Genomic DNA, 6,477 nt, shown 5'->3' on the forward strand with positions numbered 1-6,477 from the left:
AAACCACAAACACCACAGAAACTGAAAACATTAACACTGCAATTTAATTTAAGTAAGCTAAGGTTGTATGAAATTATCAAGATGTACTTTAAAATTACTTTCAGTTGGCTGTGTTTCATGTTTATCAGTTGGAGCGAGTGCGGGCTAAATGTAACTTGTCAACCATTTAAATCTTCCCCTTGATGTTTGCTAAAGAAATATTATCAGACGTTTTAGATGTTTATCTCAAAAGAGAACATAAACTAACCTTGCAATAAACAGGAAAAACACACAAGTTACCATGGATAGAGTACACCTCACATGTACTCACCCAACTGAATTTCACAGATTAAAACTATAATATCTTCTGTTAAATTAAACAATTAAAACCAGACCAAAATTTGCAATACTTTAATGATTAAACTGTGACTAAAACTGACATATTCTGTCATCAGACTAAAACAAATTTAAAATGAGATGCCATTGGCACTGTAGAGAATTAGTATATAGCAAACCCAAAATCCTAATCCTAAAAATCACAAATCCAAAGCAGTCTGAGTCCTGCTGATGGACTGGTGAGCGGAGCAGTGGCAGAGGAGAAAGAATGTTCATTCCAGCTCACCACATGCACCTCTCACATGCCTAATGACAAAATCAACATTGTGTGTGGTGCTTGGCCCTGTGCCAGCATTCAAGGAAAAACAGACAGAAAAAAAACAATAAACCCTTCTCTTTCTATCAGCCATGTGTCAACGTGCTGTGGAGGTCCTGTCGCATCTATCAGTGAAGTGTCACAACACCTTTAACTAAACATCAGATACAGGACAGTCGCCTGATTCCAGATGCTTACGGCACATTTACTGGAGAAATGACCAGGGACAGGGCTTCTCGTTCAACAGCTGATATTATATTCCGGTTGTCATCCTTTTGTAATGTTCATATTCAGCTGGTGGCTGTAATGTTTCATGGTTCACCCTGACAACTTACTGACAACTTACAAATAGTGAAAGGCTACTTGCCAAATTTTGAAATTTGCTGACATGGAAATCTATTGATTCAAGAGTTTCAGTGTGGTTTGAAAGTATAACGGGTTTGATATTGACAGATATGTTGTAACTGGGGTCACTGTAAGTATAATAAAGGCAGAGGAATTACCAGGTTTTTTAACAGGGTGAGACACTACTGTTTATCTTGTATTAAATGTTTTAAGATCTTTTAACTCTTTAGTTTCTTTGCATGACCTGCATCTTTACTATCACTGGTCTCATTAGTACTACTATTATCAGCAGCATACAGTTGTTTTGGGTGAAAAAGTGCTAAAAACCCATGGTACACTGCCTGCCCAGCAGCAGTCACTAGTAGCAGCTAGCTAGCATTTAGAAGGTAAGAGAGTAATATGTACCTTTGTGGAAAGCAAAAACAAGCATAAAAGGCAAGTGAATCTTGGACTTCTATTCATCTGATACCCAGAAACACCACTTGAAAAATATTTACTTTATGGGGCAGTGTACAAATGTTGTATTTACACTTTGTTACACTGCCCCCATGTGGCAAAATTATCAGTGATAGGTTAACAATCATCAAGGTTCAAATTTTATTTTGTACTCCCTAAACTAATAAGCGTCAAATATCCAGAAACAGTGGACCCAGATAGATCAGAGCCATGCTGATACAGTTGGCACATGGGACCTAGCCTCAGTCCTCCTCAGCCTGTATAACCCTCCACCCACGGCACCCCTGGGATTTAGGGAGATTTAGTCATATTTAACAATACTGCTGCTTTGCTTTTCTTTCCACCAGGAGCCAAATGTTATGGCCCTGTAATTGCTTCCTCTGCACTGGACAAGTGTAAATATGTTAGAATGGCAGGTGCCTCTGGCTCCTCCTATAGAAAACACAGGCTCCTACTGTAAATAGGATTTCTGTTTGAACCCCATGCACCCCCCACACTTGCTCCCTGACATCTAATATATAACATGTGTGTGTGTCAGAGGAATGCTTTGAGAAGCTTGATAGAAGCCATAATTCCCTTTCTAGGAAATAAATAAATGTGATTGAATTATGATGCAAGGCGCCTTTGAATTTTTCAACACATCTTGGTCTTATGTCTTTTTTTAATCAGTGTGAGGGCATGTTACTGCTCTCTGTGACCTTCAACAACATTAGTTTAGCTGCAAATAGCTGTCTCCTATTTCCCAGAATTACCGCCGTGGGTGGGTGTTGAAAGCTGTCTGAAAAATAGCACCTCATTTTTTTGTCTTTCCTGAAACAGGACACTGAACAGGAAAATGTGGCATAGCTGGGTAGAGTAACTGCTTATGAAATGCGTACGTCCCGGTCAGGACTTCAGATTTTCATTGCTAATAACACGGTAGTGAGACTGTTATCACTGGAAGCTTCTGATTTCTTATGCAGCTTCATTTACATTCTGATTAAACCACACATTTCTTAGTTACATTTATTTATAAGTGAATGTTAGCATTTGTTTTAAATAAATGTAATCAGTTCAGCTCTGACTTATCTTTGTAGGAGGCCTCAATGACAAATTTTTTTTTTTTTTTTTACAGAGGACAAAAATGCTCTCACAAATACTCAAGGTTAGTCATAAAAATCCAAGTCAGATAGAACACTGAGCATGTATGTAATTAATACTTATACAGGTGCTGAACCAAAAACTCACAAAAAAAAAAAAATCCACTCACTGCACTGAGCTCCCAGCAATTTTAATATCAGAGCCGCAACATTTTGATTTAATAAAAATCAGACATTGTAAAATTCATTTTAAAAACCACTATTAGCTTAACGAGGTCATTCCCAAAAGGACCATTATCTACCCACAACCTTCAGTATCTGACTACTCCTGCATGATTATTCATATGTATTCATAACATATTTCATGAAAACTCACCGATGGATTGGCGACCTGTCCAGGGTGTACCCTGCCTTCGCCTGATTGCCGGCCGGGATTGGCTCCGGCCCCCCCTCGTGACCCCGTTCAGGGATTAAGCGGTAGAAGATGAATGAATGAATGAATATTTCATGAAAACTGCATTTGATTACAGGGCATGAAAACATGTCTAATCAGATTTTTATCAGATAATGATGCATTATGTTTTTGGGTTGTCCGTCTGTCCAGCCAGCCCATTTTTGTGAATGGAATGCCTTGAGGGAATTTCTTAATATTTGGCACAAGTGTCTATGTCTACTTGGACTGAAGAATGAACTGATTAGATTTTGGTGGTCAGAGGTCAAAGGTTGCAGTGACCTTACATCTGTTCCATTACCATAAATGTGATTGGCTGGTGTAGGTGTACAACAGCAAAACTGTAGTTCTAGTTTATTTTTGTTACTGCAAGCATCATAATCATAGACCACTGGCTATTCTCATGGGCTAAGTTACACACCTTGGTAAATCATGTAAGATTAAAACATGGCATTACACAAATAGATAGTGAATAGTGCTCCAGAGAAGAGGAAAAATGATCACAGATCAGCTGTTCATGTTGGCTTATGTTCAGTGTTGTAGTACTCAAGTCCAGATATTCAGGACGTATGACTTGACTCAGGCTTAAGCATTGGTGCTTAAGCCTGACTCAAGCACTGACTGCATTCGGAGTCAGAAAGGAGGATAGGCTATAATAATTTGGCATAAGATATTGATATTAAAACCCGTTAATTCACACCATGCTGTAGCCACGGTATCCACTTCCATCAAGCATATGCTTCACCTTTCTATAAATGATTTTTAGCTATCAAATTACGCAGCAATATGGTGATGCAATACACTAGAGGCTCTGTTAGGTTATGGGTTACTAAAACGCCCAAATGATTTCAATGGGACTGATTTAAAAAAAAGTGAAAAAAGAGGAACTGATCCAGTGGATGAAGGACAACTGAGATCTACTCAATGCACTTCACTATCTGACAGCCTGTTGAAGAGCCATGGACTGGGGGCCACAGGTCTGTGACAGCTATGGGTCACAGAGGGGTGCAGAATAAGCACATGCAGCAGATTCCTGGTGAAGAGAATGTATCGGGATTGGGAAATTCCACGTTCAGAGGAACTTCTAATCACTTCCAGAGAGAAATGTTTCCCAACTTTGAAACTTTGACTGAAGTGAAGCTTCCAAGTCCAGTCTTCAGTACGGCAGCAGAGCGCTGATTCAGTTTTCAGGCCAGGGTTTCAGCGGTGGACCCAAATGCTAGATTGATATATGCTAGTTTATGCACACTGGCCGCAGTATTTTTAGTGGCCTTTGCGATCACTGCCAAAAAAAAAGTCATCTGCTTTATGTGGTGTTAATATGAAAAGTGGCTGCACATTAGCTTGTGCCATACATAAATTATTTTAAAAATGATATGAAAATGAATGAAAAATTCTATTAAATATGTCTTATCATTAAAAAAATGAAAATTAAATTGAGGGGTAATAATAAATTATGACGTAATTTTTATGACCCTGTCCATCAAAATGACAGACCTCTAGTGTGACCTCTGTAATACACTGTTAGAAAGTTTGGAATATAAAATGGTGAGAGTTGTGTCAGGTTAGTTTAATATAGACATTAACAACTGACTCTGGTAATGGGGACTCAACTCGGAATATTCTTTGCTGACTAGAACTTGACTCGGACTCGAACACTGAGGACTCGAGACTCGACTTGGACTCAAACACTGGGGACTAGACTACAACACTGCTTATGCTTTTGGCCATAGTAGCAATGTGATTTAGGGTGGCATTCATTGTTTGTCATTCCATCACTTTCCTCCTGACTTGTAAAAACATTCATGGTTCTTGGAGGATGAATGGTAATTGACTTTAGTCCCTTACACACTGCCTTTTCGAGGGGGGATTTGTGTGCCTTTATTCATCTCGTTTTCTGTGTAAGGCACAAAGCCAGAATGGCGGGCCATTCTCATTTCACCTCTGGTCTGCCTCGGTAGGTAGTACCAGAGGTGAAACAAAGGGGAGGTGCACTCTGTGTAGAAAGGGTGAACCTGCTGTTTGGGACGAAGGGCTACGTTTTGATGACATAATATGCACCACACTATCACCAGCATCCCAAGTCTGCATGCCTCTCTGACTCGAACTGTTCTCGACTTCTCTCTAACTAATAGGTCGAAGTATTCCTGATATCACAAATGCATTGATTGCAGTTATTACTCATGACATTTGCACACATAGCAAGAAACACACTAACCAATTTTGCATGCAGTGAAATACATTTTTGAAAAGCCAACAAAGCTACAGCCGCACTCATCTCTTCTGCCATTGTTGTTTTGGCTTGTAGACTATAATAATAATAATTTACTTTTGGCTGTTCCCGCTAGGGGCCGCCACAGCAAATCGTCACACTGACGACTCACATGGTGAAGTCTGGTATATGTTTTACGCCGGATGCCCTTCCTGACACAACCCTGAATCAAACCCAGGGCACAGCGGTGAGAGTGCTGAATCCTAGCCACTAGTCCATCAGGGACCCGATTTTGGCTTGTAGACTACCGGTGCAAAATTTCCGTCACAGTTGACGCAGAGCAACATTGTATCTCACCTCTGGTGCGGACTGCTGGCCTCCGGTCTGAATTCACAGGCTGGCTCATGATTATATTGCCCTTAGCTTGTTGTATGAACAGCACAAGGGCAGGATATTGGCAACCATTTTGATTGGCAGTAGTGTGGGATCTCACTGTAAAAACAACTTTTGGTGATCCTCTGACTTTTCCTCTACCGCCACCATGAGTGTGACAAGCTAGAGATGGACCCTGGGTTGGCTAAGCCTGAGGTTTACCAAGCCAACATCCTCTAACACCTAGGAACTCCAGCTAAGCAGAGAGCCTTAGTTTTTCCCCTGCACCAAGGCCATTCCAGTCAAGCACAGTCCAACCCAGAGACAGACTCACTGGGGAATTTCAGCTAAATTCAATTTCACCTCTGGCCTTTGTCATGGCAGTTTGAGACACTGCTACACAAAGGGCCAAGTTTCACATTGAACGTGAGAACCCCCTCATCTCCTGACCCCTATTACCATATGAATTAACCAGAAAAAGGAACTGAGAGGAAACAGAGGACAGGAGTGAGTGAGTTTCTATCTGACTAAAAATACCTAACAATAGCTTGGTCTGGTTTACCTTTCTTGCTCTCTGACAGCGGGAATTTATCTCTTTGTGCTGCTCAGAGACACAACATACAGTACATGTACAGATATCACCTAAATGGTGACTTAGAGGGAGTGAGTGAGCAAAATAGTGTAGGTCTCAGTTCTTGTACCATTGCTAACTCTGAGAGACGAGACAGTCCAAGTAACTTCAAAACAGTGCTGATTTATTCAAAGGATCACAGGTAAAATTAACATTACACGCTCAGGTATCTTGCACCTCCAAACTGCACGCAGGCAGATGTAAGATGAAAGACCCTGAACCCACCAGGCCTATACATTATATCCCCTCGGTTGGGCTAGCCCCATACTACACAGAAACGTCAACCGAGACGTCTCTGTT

General features: G+C 40.7%; 1 long non-coding RNA gene across 2 annotated transcripts in view; it reads left to right on the forward strand.

Annotated features, from left to right (window-relative positions):
* Nucleotides 1-6,477, forward strand: part of LOC109971043 (uncharacterized) — a 24,337-nt gene that overhangs the window by 10,249 nt on the left and 7,611 nt on the right. The window contains exon 4 of one of the 2 annotated variants that reach the window (XR_002276484.1): nucleotides 722-1,224. The exons of the other annotated variant lie outside the window; for it this stretch is intronic. This is a non-coding gene — a long non-coding RNA (uncharacterized LOC109971043). Of the gene's footprint in view, nucleotides 1-721; nucleotides 1,225-6,477 lie in introns of those variants that run through there. 2 annotated transcript variants of the gene reach the window in all.

Source organism: Monopterus albus, unplaced genomic scaffold (assembly GCF_001952655.1).
Source record: "Monopterus albus unplaced genomic scaffold, M_albus_1.0 scaffold214.1, whole genome shotgun sequence".
Classification (NCBI taxonomy): domain Eukaryota; kingdom Metazoa; phylum Chordata; class Actinopteri; order Synbranchiformes; family Synbranchidae; genus Monopterus; species Monopterus albus.